A 13,730-nucleotide genomic window follows, 5' to 3' on the forward strand; every position below is an offset into this window, starting at 1 on the left:
CAAGAACGGGATTTCTGTGGATTCAGACCCTGCAAAAGGATGGTGTTCGAAATATGCTCAGAGGCCTTTTACTGCGATCTGATTCCTTTAGCCTCTTCCAGTGTAGGAGCGATCGAATCATTAGCCGAAGTTACCATGAAGTCGTGTCACTCGATGAACCGATAATGCTATTCAAATTATGAAATATGAAAACCCATCATGGTTAACAAGCTAAAGTGTGTCCTCCATGAATGGCTGCAGGGAATTCAAAAGCTTTCTTCAGAGTAAAGCATTTTATTCTGGTATGTTCTCCACCAAAGGAAAACATACAAGAATAACAACCCTCCTCGAGTGAATGAAATGGCATTTATTCAGCCAGCGGGTCAGGGTTCCAAGTAACACCCCCAATGAAAGACGGCTTGAAGTTCCTCAAAGTTCCATTTTATTAGAGATGTCATATTGGGACATCTGGGAAAACCCAAATCTGAAAACTTCCAGGGTTTCCCCACCCAAATGAAAGTACAAGCCCCTACCCAGCACCCACATGTCCATACCATGACCCAATCGGGCACCATCCCAACTGGAGATGCCTCCTAGTCACACCATTCCAGGTGCAGGCCAAGACGTCCTTGACTCTCTGAGAAAGGAATGTTATTTTGACTATACATCTCCCATGCTCCATATGACCCCCCCCTCCCATTTTCCCACAGCATTCAATGTGGCAGGGCTGAAGGCCCAAATGCAAAAGATGGCTTCCAGGACTGACATAGAAGTTGTCTTATGGTGTCATTGGAAATGTTCTCTTTTCACTCCAGGCACAGTAACTCTTGTTGGTCATTTGTGGCTGAGGCAGCAGCAGCTATGAAACCGGGCAGCCTGTCTACTCTATGAGGAGTGCGACAGTTCTTTCTGCCTCCACATTTCCTTTTTAAGGCTGATCTTCTCCCTCATTTATATTTTGATTTATGAATGGCATGAGCGAAAACCCTTGTAGATACAGTCACAGTCTTTTTTAGAAGTTTGTTTTAATGTAAGGGATGTAAGATGTCTTGGGAGCTTTTGCATACAAAAGGTGGCACAGGCTCATAAGCCCAAATTAAATATCCATTTCAAAACCAGCTCTAATCCCAGGGATTCCTCCTGTCACTGTTGCTAAAGCCTTCTGGAACACCTTTTGAATGTTGCCCTCTGCTGGTTTTGGCTTGTAAAAGTGTATTTTGCAGTCCGTTTTTTCCCCTGCTGTTGCAGCCCAGAGCTATATTATGGTTTGTCACCCTGGAAGCCTCTGGAGAGCTGCCCAAGAAATTATGCTCTGGATACAAACCAATCCAGGAGAGAAGCAACTTAGAACTGAGGAGAAATTTCTTGACAGTTAGAACAATAAATCAATGGAACATAAGTCACCTCCAGAAATTGTGAATGCCCCAACACTGGAAGTCTTTAAGATGTTGGATAGCCATTTGTCTGGAACGATATAGGGTTTCCTGCCTAGGCAGGGGGTTGGACTAGAAGACCTCCAAGGTTCCTTCCAACTCTGCTGTTGTATAACTTTTCATATTTTGAGAATTGCTTATCAAGGAACCTGGGTCCCAAGGGAAAAAAAAAGACATTTAGAGGTATTCTTATATACTTAAGTCAATTCTAGTCAGGTAACTATGCTGCCCTAATGCTATTATCTTAATATTATTGGTCATTATAAAATAAGAGAGAACTAATTCTCATCTCTCTCACCTCTCATCTTTCGTACTACCTTCTCCTATGAGCATATTGTGATTCACCAATTGTTTTGTATCTTTTATGATTTATGATTGTACCTTAAGATTTATGATTTATCACTTTGTTGTATGTACAGTGAGAGGTTATGCTCTGGAAACAATAATTCCTTGTGTTTCCAATCACAGTTGGCCAATAAAGAAGTATCCTGTTCCTATTCTATTCTACTCTTCTCTTCAACTGTACTCTATTCTAGTTCTCTTCTCTTTTGAACTGTCATTGACAGCCAACTTTCCCTAAGCCCAAATCAAAACAGACACACTAAACTCAAATCTTGCGTTGGCTGTTCCAGTCCTTTCCAGGAAATGGAATTAGGATTCCATTTCTATTGAGATGCCAAAATTGGTCTACTCTGGATAATATACCTTGTCCTCTAGCAGGCCCTTTCAGGATGAAGAGATGAGCACTGTGTGTCTGTTGGTCTATGCATCACAAGTTGAACAAACATTGCCCTAGAAACATGCCTGAACATCTTCCTGGGTCATTATTTCAACCATCCAGTAGATGAATGGGTTAGCCTTATGGATGTTCAATCTGGGCCACCTCTCCTGGGGAATGTTGCACTGAGAAAGATGGTCCCAGATCCATTGATGGTCAGTGTCAGCCCATCCCACGAATAATTTTTGTTTGAGACAACTGTGGTCCATAAGCAACAGGTATGTCTCTGATGTGCCTATATTGCTTTTGGAGGCTTGAAAAATGACTGGCAATGTAACAGAAAACTGGCTACTGGTGATGAGGTTCTTCACATCCTCTTCAAATGTGGACCAAAACTTTAGGGAGCTATTTCAGTGTTTCTCAACCTTGGCCACTTTAAGAGATGTGAGGCATAGCTGGCTGGGGAATTCTGGGAGTTGAAGTCCACACCTCTTAAAACGTCCAAGGTTGAGAAACCTTGTTAGCAAATACTACCTATTTAGGGATGGATTTTTATACTGCTGCATTGTTATAAAAGGGTAATTATTGGAAGTTTATTGAAATCGCCAATGAATGCCAGTAGGTGGTTGTGTCTTTAAACACAAATTATCTCAGATAAAAGCACGTTTAAATAATTCTAGTTAAATGAGAATGGTGGTACATTGATAGTAAAATACATAAAGATTTTTGATTTAAAATGTACAATTCAATATGAAGGAAGTATAAATAATGATGGTGGGAGCAACGCACGAAATCTATTTGTAACCAATCGAACACGCTTTCTACGAGATGTAATGAAGAATGATTCTTTATTTGTTTCTGTTTAATTATAACAACTCAAAAAAATTCAAAAAAAAAAAAAAGAGAGAGAGATACAGCTAGGAGACATTTTCTGACCACGAGAAGAATGAATCCATGGAATACCTTGGACTTCTCCTCGAGTCGTAGGTGCCCCATCAGTTTTCAAAAACAGACCAGACAACCCTTTGCCTTGAGCAGGGGGTGGGGGGATTGGACTAGATCTCTGAGCTTCCAGCTTTATGATTCTACGCCCTAATTATATTTTAATTTTTTTTTGCGAAGCCCATCTTTGCTGTCTTAAGAACAATTCTCACGCCTGGAGACAACAACGATAGCTCTGTTTTAAGACTGTGGAAAAAGAAATAAGAACGTGTGAGATAAAAATGCATGTCCGCTTTTGTTTTATATTGCAAACGTTCCATTATCTGCACAAAAGGCTTCGGAAAATGGTAGGTTATCGCAAAAAAAAAAAAACAACAAAAAAAAAACAGCACAAAAACCTGCACCCAAACCTTAGCAATATGTTCTTTAATGGAGAAGAAAAATGTTCTTTGAAACTTTTTTCCACAATCCTGTGCACTTCTGGGTGAACAATGAAATTGGTGGCTTGCTGAGAAGTAGGGATCAAGCATTTGATGGTGCCTCCCATTAAGGCACAGAGGCATCTGTCAAACCTGCTCCCTTAAGAAGTGGAGAAGTTGCTTCCTTCACCCAGTTCAGCTTAAAAGAGTGACTTTTACTACTGGGGCCTTGTCACAACCATCCTTGGCCAAGCGCAGCTCTTTCTTGTGTTAAGTCCCCTCTGGATATCCCTCAAAATTTAGCTATTTTACATGTAGATCCTACTCAGCTTAGGGTGGCACACGCAATCTTGAAAGTTAGAGTGGGGTTTTGCGATGGCTCTAAAGTCTCCCAGGGAAATCCTGGGGCTGATGGGGGAATTAAACCTGGGTCAGTCAACATTTTAACCACCATCCCAAACTGGCTTTCCAAAGTAATTATTTATAGTTTCCTGGTATGACTTGATTGCTCATTTGGTATCCTATAATTATCACTAATCTTTGTATCTTATGATTCTTGAGGAATGTATTTTTTATGTACACTGAGAGCTTATGTACCAAAGACAAATTCCTTGTGAGTCCAATCACACTTGGCCAATAAATTATTCTATTCTGTTCTATTCCATTCCATTCTATTTTCTTTTCTATTCCATTCCACTCCACTCCACATTCTATTCTATTCTATTCTACTTTACTATATTCTATTCTACTCTATTCTATTCAGCCTGTCCACCTACTGATTATGTGCTGTCAAGTTGTTAACTCTTAGCAACATATAAGATCAGTGTTTCTCAAGCGTGAGAAAACATTGATATGGATACATCCTCTCTTTGACTCTCAATCTATAAATATTGACACAAATATGGATGTATATGTCACGTTTTCTCTACCCCCCCCCCTCAGTAGTACCTTGTAAGGTTGATAGGGTTGAGAGAGAATCATTGGCCAGATGTCACCAAATGAGCTTCTGTAGCTAAGCAGAGCTAAGGCCTGAGATTCCACACTCTTAGCCCAGCATCTTCACCATACTTATCTTATTTATTTTATTTATTTATTTGTTTCGATTTATCAGTCGCCCCCTCTCCGCAAAGGGACTCGGGGCGACGTACAATTATCCCTGGATCTTTTGAAAGGATGCCTTTTTCCATAGTCTTTCCAATTAAAGCAAGGTTGAGGATGTGAAGTCCATCCTAAAAAGCTCCATATTAAGGGGCTTTCACTGCCATCTGTCTGATCTTTGGCCAGGTTGACCAGGAATGGGATCTGGTGAGTATCCAATTGTATGTCCATAGAACTTTCTGGGGGAACCACAAAGGGGAAGGAATCTTTGCCTGAGGACCAGGTCACCTCTTACAATCCAGAGCAAACAGATTTCCCCAGATTATCACTCTCTAGAGCCCCGTGGCATGGCTATAACTAGGGAATAACTAGGGAATTCCAAATCCTTTGGATGCTCACCAGCTTGGCTGAGGGTACCATGGTGGACACAGCATTTGCAAGAGGCAGGGCAAGGGACACCACATCCATGGTCCTCACGCAAATTCCATGAACAGTATGTTTTGCACCACTCCTGTGAAGATGTCATGGCTTGTCCTGGATGTCAATTACTTATGTGTGTGTGTGTGTGTGAGTGAGTGAGTGAGAGACATTTAGCTCTCCTTCCCAAACCTAGCCAAAACAATTCTTGTCTTCACAATTCTCCTGGATTAGAAGAGCTGTTATCTTTTCACCCAAGGACTTTTTTTTTGGGGGGGGGGGGAGGGTGTACTGCATCCATTTGACTCCATCCTGGTGGAATGAAGCTGTCGTTTTGTTGGCAGGGGACAGCCCACTCAGTTCCCAAGGCCCCCACCTGTGACCTCTGGGCTTCCTCACAGGTTAAGGGTCTCAGGGACAGAGAAGATGCCGGGAAGGGAGGAGAAGAGAAGCAGAGTCTAGATACTGAAGACCGTTTTAAGGAAAGGAACAGGTGTGTCTCCCCACAGCAAAGTTCTTAACCTGGGCAAGGAAAGAAGAAGAAGAAGCAGCAAAATACAGATACAACACACTTCAAACATGCTAAGAATAAAAACAGGAAGCAAAGTTTGGATTCTCAGCGGCTGGTAGAGGGGAAAAAAAAACCTGTATCTCACCTTAAGTTACCTGTCTTCTCCTAGTCCACCGTTCTCTCACTTTGATCAAAAGGCAGAAGGTAGAGGAAGGGTGGCGGCTCCCACTTTTGAAACTCTGGAGTAGCGTCAGCAGAGTTGGTTCTATTACATTCACAGACACACACACAAACCTTAAATATTCTCCTGTTGCTTTCAACTGAGAACTTTGTTCCAAACCCAGATGTGGATTTTGGCCAAGGGATTTGCAACCCAGTCCCTTGTTCATCCTAATCTGCATCTGTGTTTCGAATCATCTTCATCTTGAGATCGGCAAAATAAATCTCTATCTCTCTCTCTCTTATCTATCTATCTATCTATCTATCTATCTATCTATCTATCTATCTATCTATCTATCTATCATCTATCTATCTATCTATCATCTATCTATCTATCTATCTATCTATCTATCTATCATCTATCTATCATCTATCTATCATCTATCTATCTATCTATCTATCATCTATCTATCTATCTATCTATCTATCATCTATCTATCTATCTATCTATCTATCTATCATCTATCTATCTATCTATCTATCTATCATCTATCTATCTATCTATCTATCTATCTATCTATCTATCTATCATCTATCTATCTATCTATCATATATCATCTATCTATCTATCTATCTATCTATCTATCTATCTATCTATCTATCTATCTATCTATCATCTATCTATCATCTATCTATCTATCATCTATCTATCATCTATCTATCTATCTATCTATCTATCTATCTATCTATCTATCTATCTATCTATCATCTATCATCTAAATAAATAAATAAATAAATAAATCAAGAATGATTTCGACAGGTGGAGCATTGCAAGGTCTCTATTTATTTCAAGAGATTGCTGGGGAAAAAAGTTGAGATGGTCAGAAGAAGGTAGGCCAAATGGCCAGATTCGTTTCATCATCATTCAGCTTACCGTTCCTTTCCGTCATCCCGTCATTTTTGGTTGATTGCTATCAACCAAGCTCAAATGCAACTAAAAAAAAATGGGTCTCCGCCATCCTCCTTTCTCACCCTGGGATCTTCCCTTTGTAGCAGCAGCCTGCAATTTCTGTCTCCCAGGCTAAGCCCAGTGATGGAGGCTGAGAGCAGACCTCGTCAGCCGAGATTCCCGGAAATGTCTTTGGCAGCTAACTGCAAGAAGTATGCATCGTGAGTTATCATCATTCACACAAAGCTGTGCCCCAGATTGCGGAGCTGAAAGAGAAAAACCTACTTCCCTTATGAGGAAGCCAAGATGGGGAGGGATCGAAGCTGGTTAGTTAATAACAGGGGTCCCCAAACTTGGCAACTTTAAGACTTGTGGACTTCAACTCCTAGAATTCCGCTGAGAACTCTTAGCACAGCTGGCTGGAGAATTCTGGGAGTTGAAGTCCACAAGTCTTAAAGTTGCCAAGTTTGAAGACCTCTGGTTAACAAGAACCGGAAGCTTAAAAAGGCTAAAAAAAAGGGGTGATATGAAGAGGCGATTGTAGGTATGAAATAACCAAGTTATTGGTTATAGGGAGGGTGGGGAGAGAGAGAAAGGGAGAGAGAGGGGGAGAGAGGGGGAGAGAGAGAGAGAGAGAGAAGCATGCTATGAAAAAAAAAAGAATTAGAAAACTATTGTGAGTGGTCCACTAAACATTTGTAAATAATTATTATTTGAACGTTGTTTTTTTTTTTTTAAAAAGGGTGCCTCTTCGAGCCAAACTTTGTTGTGTCTGCAGCTCAAGAGATGTTTCCGAAAACTGGGTCACTCAGTTTTCAGGAGATGCCACCGAGAGGATTTGGAGCGGAGTACAAGTGGACACCAATCTTGTGGGGGACCAGTTTCAGGTCTCCGCTCTGGGCCCTTTGGGCACATCTTTGACTCTGGAAAGGCTCCTTTGCTTTGCCAAGGAAAAGGGGGTGTGTGTGTGTTGTTTCTGGAATGTCCTGGAAAATGCCCGAGGACACAGCTGTGGTGTCTGTCCCCCAGCTGCTGCAAATGGCAGAACCAACATCCATCTCTTCTTGAGATGGTTTCCAGTTCAGGGAAGGACTTCCTGGAAAGAAGGTGTCTGTGTGTGTGAGAGAGAGAGGGGGGGAGAGAGAGTGGGGACGGGGAAAGGGAGAGATAAGGAGAAAGGGAGAGAGAAGGAGAGAGGGAGGGAGAGGGAGGTAGAGAGAGGGGGACGGGGAAAGGGAGAGATAAGGAGAAAGGGAGAGAGAAGGAGAGAGGGAGGGAGGGAGAGAGGAGGTGAATCCCAGTCCAAATCCTACAAGAGAAATGTTCCATCCTCTCCCGGGGCGTCCTTACCTCCAACCTTGGCATCCTTAGAAGTCATCCTGTTCTTTTAGTTCCTGACATTCCTTCTCCCCTCCTCCCTTGGTTTGAGCTAATCGCCCGTCTTGTTTCACGCACACAACCGCAAGTCAGCACTGTTCTGAGGCAGGCGGAGAGACAGCGGGCAGGATGGCTGCTTTGGCCAGGGCGCTACCGGCCCAGCCTCTGAAACAGAAGCCGAAAGTCAACGGCTGTGAATGTGGCCATTGTGTACAAACCGCCGCCAACGGAAGGCCAAAGAGAGCAGAGAAACTGGCCGGGGGCACACTTGGGACCCTTGGCTTAGCCTTCGCAGCTAGAAAGCGATCCTTCCTCCTGCACGACAAGCCTGCCTTCTTTTCTTGGCGTTTAGGGCATCCTTTCGTGATGCAGGGAACGGCGCCAACCCAGCAAAGGGGCTCATTAAGACCGCCAGGTGAAAGAGTGAGAGGCGGACCCAGGCACAGACGGGGGAGGGACGCAGGACAAATGAGCCCACTGAAAAGCTCTGCTGCCCAGGCCAGTCCTTCTCCTCAGATGCCCAAGAAGCCCTGATTCTTTCCCATTCGCTGGTCTCTGGTGGCTGCCGCTTCCGCCGCCGAACAGGAGCCAAACGCCGCACACAAAGAACATCACCCCTCAAATATGCAGGCTTCCCGAAAGGGCGTCAGACAGATCTCTTCGATCCACAGAAGCATCAATCTTGGCACCCCCTCTGCAGCTCCCCTTAGGCCTGGAAAGCTCACGCGCCATCCTCTCTCTCTGAGCTTCCCCTCCCCTCCCTTCAGAGGTGTGCCCCACACCTCTCTCTCTCTCTCTCTCTCTCTTCACAGCAAACTGCCATCCATCCCAAATTGTGGTGGTGGTGGTGGTGGGGCACCCATATCCGAAAGCACCCCGGTTCAATCCCATCACCACCGCCACAGCCGCCATGGAGAAATACACGCCATGGGTGCCCAGCAGGTATTCTTGTCTAGGGCCGCGTCTGTTCTGCCCAAGAGCTTATTAAATCGCAGCACCTTCGTAGCTTTTCTACACAGGGCAGCACCCTTGTCACCTCCCTGGCAGTTACACCCCTCGTTTTGCCCCTAGCACGATGCCTCGGTCTCGCCTGCTTCCCCATCCAGCTCCTCCTCTTCTTCTTTTTTCTCCCCCCACGCATTCACCTTGGCACTTACAGTAGCACACAAAAACCGCCCTCTCCTGCATTCGCCTTCCACTCCATCCTCTTCGCGAACAATACATTTCCCTCCTGCCCGCCACGCTGCCTGGCGTGTACAAAATGGCACATGTCATGTATGTGACCCTCTTCTCCCCTGCTTCTTGTGCCAAGGACACGTCTCCAGCCCCCCCACCTTCCCAGCCGATACAACCAGCGGGGTACAGATTCCATTTGGCATGTAAATACTGGGAGACGGTTTTGGGGAGGGGGGGGAGAGAGAGGGAGGGAGGGAGAGAGACTGTCCAATCTTTCTGTCTGCACCTTCCCCGTTCCCCTCTTTCTTCGGTGACGGTGGGCTTTTTCTGAAGCTGTGTGCCCATTTTAAGAGGGAGAGGGAGAAGAGCCAGGGTGTTGCTGCAAGAGGGTGAGGAGCACAGGGCGCCTGGGAATTGTAACCCCTCGGGTGGGTGTGGCCGCCGAGGTCCGTGTCTGCATCCAAGTAGGACTAAGCCTTTTCTCGATGCCCGTTTAGCAGTGTGCCCGTTGTCCGTGGGGAAAGGCGAGGGTTTTGGAGCAGGGGCTCCATCCCGAGGGAGTCCGGGGTAGGATGGGGGTGGGGTATAATTTTCCATCAGGAAGGGGTGGGGTGGATGGGTGGCAAGCCCTTAAGGAAAGCGAGGGGGGAGGGTAGGGGGGAGGGAAGGTGCCAGGCATTCATCTCCTCTTCCGTGGAAAGGAAAAATAAAATAAAATAAAATAAAGCAGCACCCCTAGAAATGCCCATGCCACTTTGAGAACAGTTGCCCCAGGTGGCAACTGTTGAAACTGCAGACAAACAGCACTTCTTTCCCTGCCCAGCTTTGCCCCCCAAAGATGGCATTCTGCAGCCATGGCAGCAACCCCCCCCTCCCAACACACCCCTTTTCCTTTCTGGGGTCATTGTCCTTCCTCTTCCCCGTCACCGCCCCCACGGCACTGGCTCCCCACCCCTCTGCGCAGGCTTCCCAGCTTCTGAGCCATGCCTTGCATGCCATCTGCCACCCCACCCGTGCCAGGACCCTTTAAGACCCTCTGTACACCCCCCACCCCACCCCTTTCTGGCTGCTCCGGGCATCATGCTCTTCCCCGGCTGCTCGTTCTCCATCACCTGTTCCTTGCCCCCCCCCGCCCCCCACTTCCCTTGCCCTGCCCTGCTGGTCTTCTTGACCCCCTGGCCAATTTCACCAGATCAAGGGCTGCTGAACTCCTGCGCCCCACGGAGGAAAGGTTAACCTGCTGGAGTCTTCTCTGCCATCCGCCTTCCTTGGTGGGTGGCCGTTCTCTCTGTCTTTGCCGTTAGCTCAGCTGCGCAGACAAGGGATACTGATGGATGGATGCTCTCTCTCTCCCTGTCTCCCCATCGCTGCCTTGCTCTGGCGGTACGTCTGTCTCTCTCTCTCTCTCCTCTCTCCCTGGGCCACTGTCTATGCTGTAGCAACGCAATGCGGCTGTTGTCTGGAACGGAATGCAACTTTATCAGACTTGCAAGATCCAGACGGTAGGGAGGGCGGAGAGAAGGAGGGGAGAAGAGGGAGCGGTGGAGGGGAGGAGGAGGAGGGAGGGAGGAGGCTGGCTGGCTGGGAAAAATTCAAATAGCAGCCAAGCCAGACAATGAGCAGCAGGTGAGAGAGCCAGGTGGGGTTTTGCCCACAAAACCTGCACTCCCTGCCCAACAGACGTGGGCACACCGGTAAGGTGCCAGGGATGAAGAGCCTGCCCCGCAGCTCCGGCTGCAGGAGGCAACTCCCCCTCCACCAGCCCTGCCCCATGCCAACTCTCCATGCCACCAGGGCCAGACGCATTCCGGCTGCCTCTTGAGTGCCACAGGGTCACAGATGTCCTACCGCTGGCACAGGTATGCCAGGGCCCAGGGTGGAGAATGCTTCACCTGTAATATCACACCATCTCGGAGACCGGGGGGGACGGACGGGATGGGACGGGGGAAGAAGGCACACTGGAGCACGAAGCAGGGCCAGGAGAAGGGCCAGCGGGGCAGAGAAGGTGAAAAGAAGGTGAGGACGAGTCCGTGGCGGGTTGTACTGTGAGAATGGAGCGAAGCTTCCCATTCAAGGGCAGTATACCTCCGAGCGTTAGGCAGGAAGGACCAACGGGGGTTTTGTTGCATTCCTGCCCCGTTCTTATGTGGCTGGAAGTATCTGACCAGCCACTCCAGGACCTTTGTTCAAATCAAGACGGGCCATTTTCTCACGCTTTTCATTATGTGTGCAAAACACAAGGTTGCCACATTAAGTGCACATACGGAGAGCCTGCGCGCGCGGGTGAGAGAAGCAGGAGCCCCACAGTGATGTACACAACCTGGCACGGCTCGGAGACAACACAAAGAGCAATTATAGCCCACACAAAGCATCCGGTGTGGAACTGAAGGCGCCCCTCTCCGCCCACAGAGCTGGCCGGAAAAAAAAAAAGGTCCGCGCATCGGTGCCAGTTGGACATGCCTGACCCCCGCACGTCGCAGCTACCTAGCCCCACACACGTTCCTTGCAAGGTCTTTGTGCTCTTAACAAAGGCTACATCCCATAATATAGCTTCCACACCATCCCAGACAGCCACTCACGGCTACACAAGGACAATTTCGCCTGGCAAAACAAAAGAGCCCCTTCACGCCGTGGGTAAAAAGATTACCAAACCCATCGCCAACCTCCGATTCCGGCACCTTTGTCAAGCTCTCACAATTTGCACAAAAGTGCCTCGGATAGTGACTCCACCCTCACCGTTTCGCAGGCAGCGGGAATTCGTACCTTTCCGCCTTGCATCGATTCATCTGGGAAAGAAGCCATCCTCGCCCAACCAGAGTCCAGCTCTCCGAATGTCTACTACCCAGTGTCCGAATTCTCTCTCTCTCGCTCTCTTTCTTCCTTTTTCTTTGCTCTACTACAGGGAACACAACTAAACTCCGTCCACCGATCCCTTTCCCTTCCTACTTTGCGGAATTGCCAGTCTGACAAAAAGTGGGCTGGGAGAGACGGGGCGAAGGAGGGAGAAGACCAGCCCTGAGGTGTGAATCTACGCACAGCATGCCCAGCCCTAGACCCGAATCGATAAAGAACCGTTCCTGAAATCCATGCCCAAACATCTGGTTGAGTAGAATCAACCCGTTTCGACAATGGGTTAAAACAATGGATGGATTCCAACAACCTGCTGAACTAGAAACTACTCACATTTTGATCCCCTTGTGCCAGTATAGATGCCAGTTGAAGTCCTTGGCAGCAGAAATCATGAAGTTAAGACAGTCCCTTGTTCCCTTTGGTCCTTGTTCCCCTTGACCTAGTCCTGGTTCACACAACTGCTTGCTCAGCCTCCATTCTTTTTGTCTCCGCAAATACCGTCCCACGAATATCTTTATCCATTATCCCCCCCCCCCTCCGGAAGTCAGGATACACGACGAGTATGCCATTCGTGCAGGGAAAGGGTTAACTTCACCTTTTTGGTCTCATGCATCTTATCCGGGGTCCAAAATCAGGGTCGCTAAAGGGGACATACAGATAGTCCTCAACGTACGGCTGAAACTGACAGCAGAATTTTCACAGTTGAGCAAGGCAGTCGTTAAGCAAGTGGCGTCCAGTTTTACGACCCCTTTGTGCCGTGGTTGTTAAGTGAGTCGCCTGCAGCTGTTCATGACACGGTTGTTAAGCGAATCCGACTTTCCCCGTTGACTTTCCTTGTTGGAAGCTAGGTGGGAAAGTCGTAAACGGGGGATTGTGTGACCATAATAAGCACATGCTGATTGTGGGGGTATGCTGCAATTTTCAAGCACAAGCGCTGATTGTAACTCACTTCCCCCCCCCCCCGGGCCGTTGTAAATTTGAACAGTCACTAAATGAACGGTTGTAAGACAAGGACTACATCTACATTATCAAGGTAGCTGCCCATTCCACAGAGAAAGCCAATCTCTTTGTTCAGGATAGAAGGAAGGAACTTAAGAGTGATTGTTTTGCAACACACAAAGCCAGGATGGAATTCTGCAATCACCCCACAAATTTAAAGAATTACCTTAAGAAGCATTTTTGTCCGCACAAAATGGAATTTTGCCTTTTTAAAATAAACAAAACTTCAAATCACAAAGCTGCACAAGTCGTTTTATGTTTTTTTAATGACTCGGCAAATGTGAAGTTTTTGAAATTAAAGTAACTTTTATCAATTAAAGTGGTTCCCACCCTCCCTCCCGCCCGAAAGATGAAGGTTTGAAATAGATCTCCGGGATCTCCCTTTTTCTGGGACCAACAGATTCCAAATGGTTTTTGTTTTTATTTTTGGGGGGTGCTTCCAAAGCCAGCAGAACTTGTAATGGTGAGACAAAGGCATCTTATTTGCACGCCCATGGAAGTGATTCCTCTCACACTCATTTTCAATTTTCTTAATGTGTTGGTTTATTTTGGACTGTCAGATGACCTGCACATTTTCAAGAGAGGAAGCCAGAAGGAAAGCTTATGGCCACCATTCGATAAACTAATTATCCCCGTGCAAAATGTCTAGGGAGAAGATTCTCAATCAACTGACTTTCATTCTCAAACGACTGGACTTTCATTC

At 46.8% G+C, this 13,730-nt stretch overlaps 1 long non-coding RNA gene across 1 annotated transcript; it reads right to left on the reverse strand.

The window, feature by feature from the left end:
• Window positions 1-2,961: 2,961 nt before the first annotated feature.
• Window positions 2,962-5,344, reverse strand: LOC309396453. The gene is made up of 2 exons (XR_014176118.1): window positions 4,640-5,344; window positions 2,962-4,558 (listed from the first exon to the last, which is right to left on the reverse strand). It is a non-coding gene; the product is annotated as an uncharacterized lncRNA (long non-coding RNA).
• Window positions 5,345-13,730: the final 8,386 nt, after the last annotated feature.

The sequence above is a fragment of the Natrix helvetica genome (assembly GCF_964273705.1).
Source record: "Natrix helvetica genome assembly, chromosome: 9".
Taxonomy (NCBI): Eukaryota; Metazoa; Chordata; class Lepidosauria; order Squamata; family Natricidae; genus Natrix; species Natrix helvetica.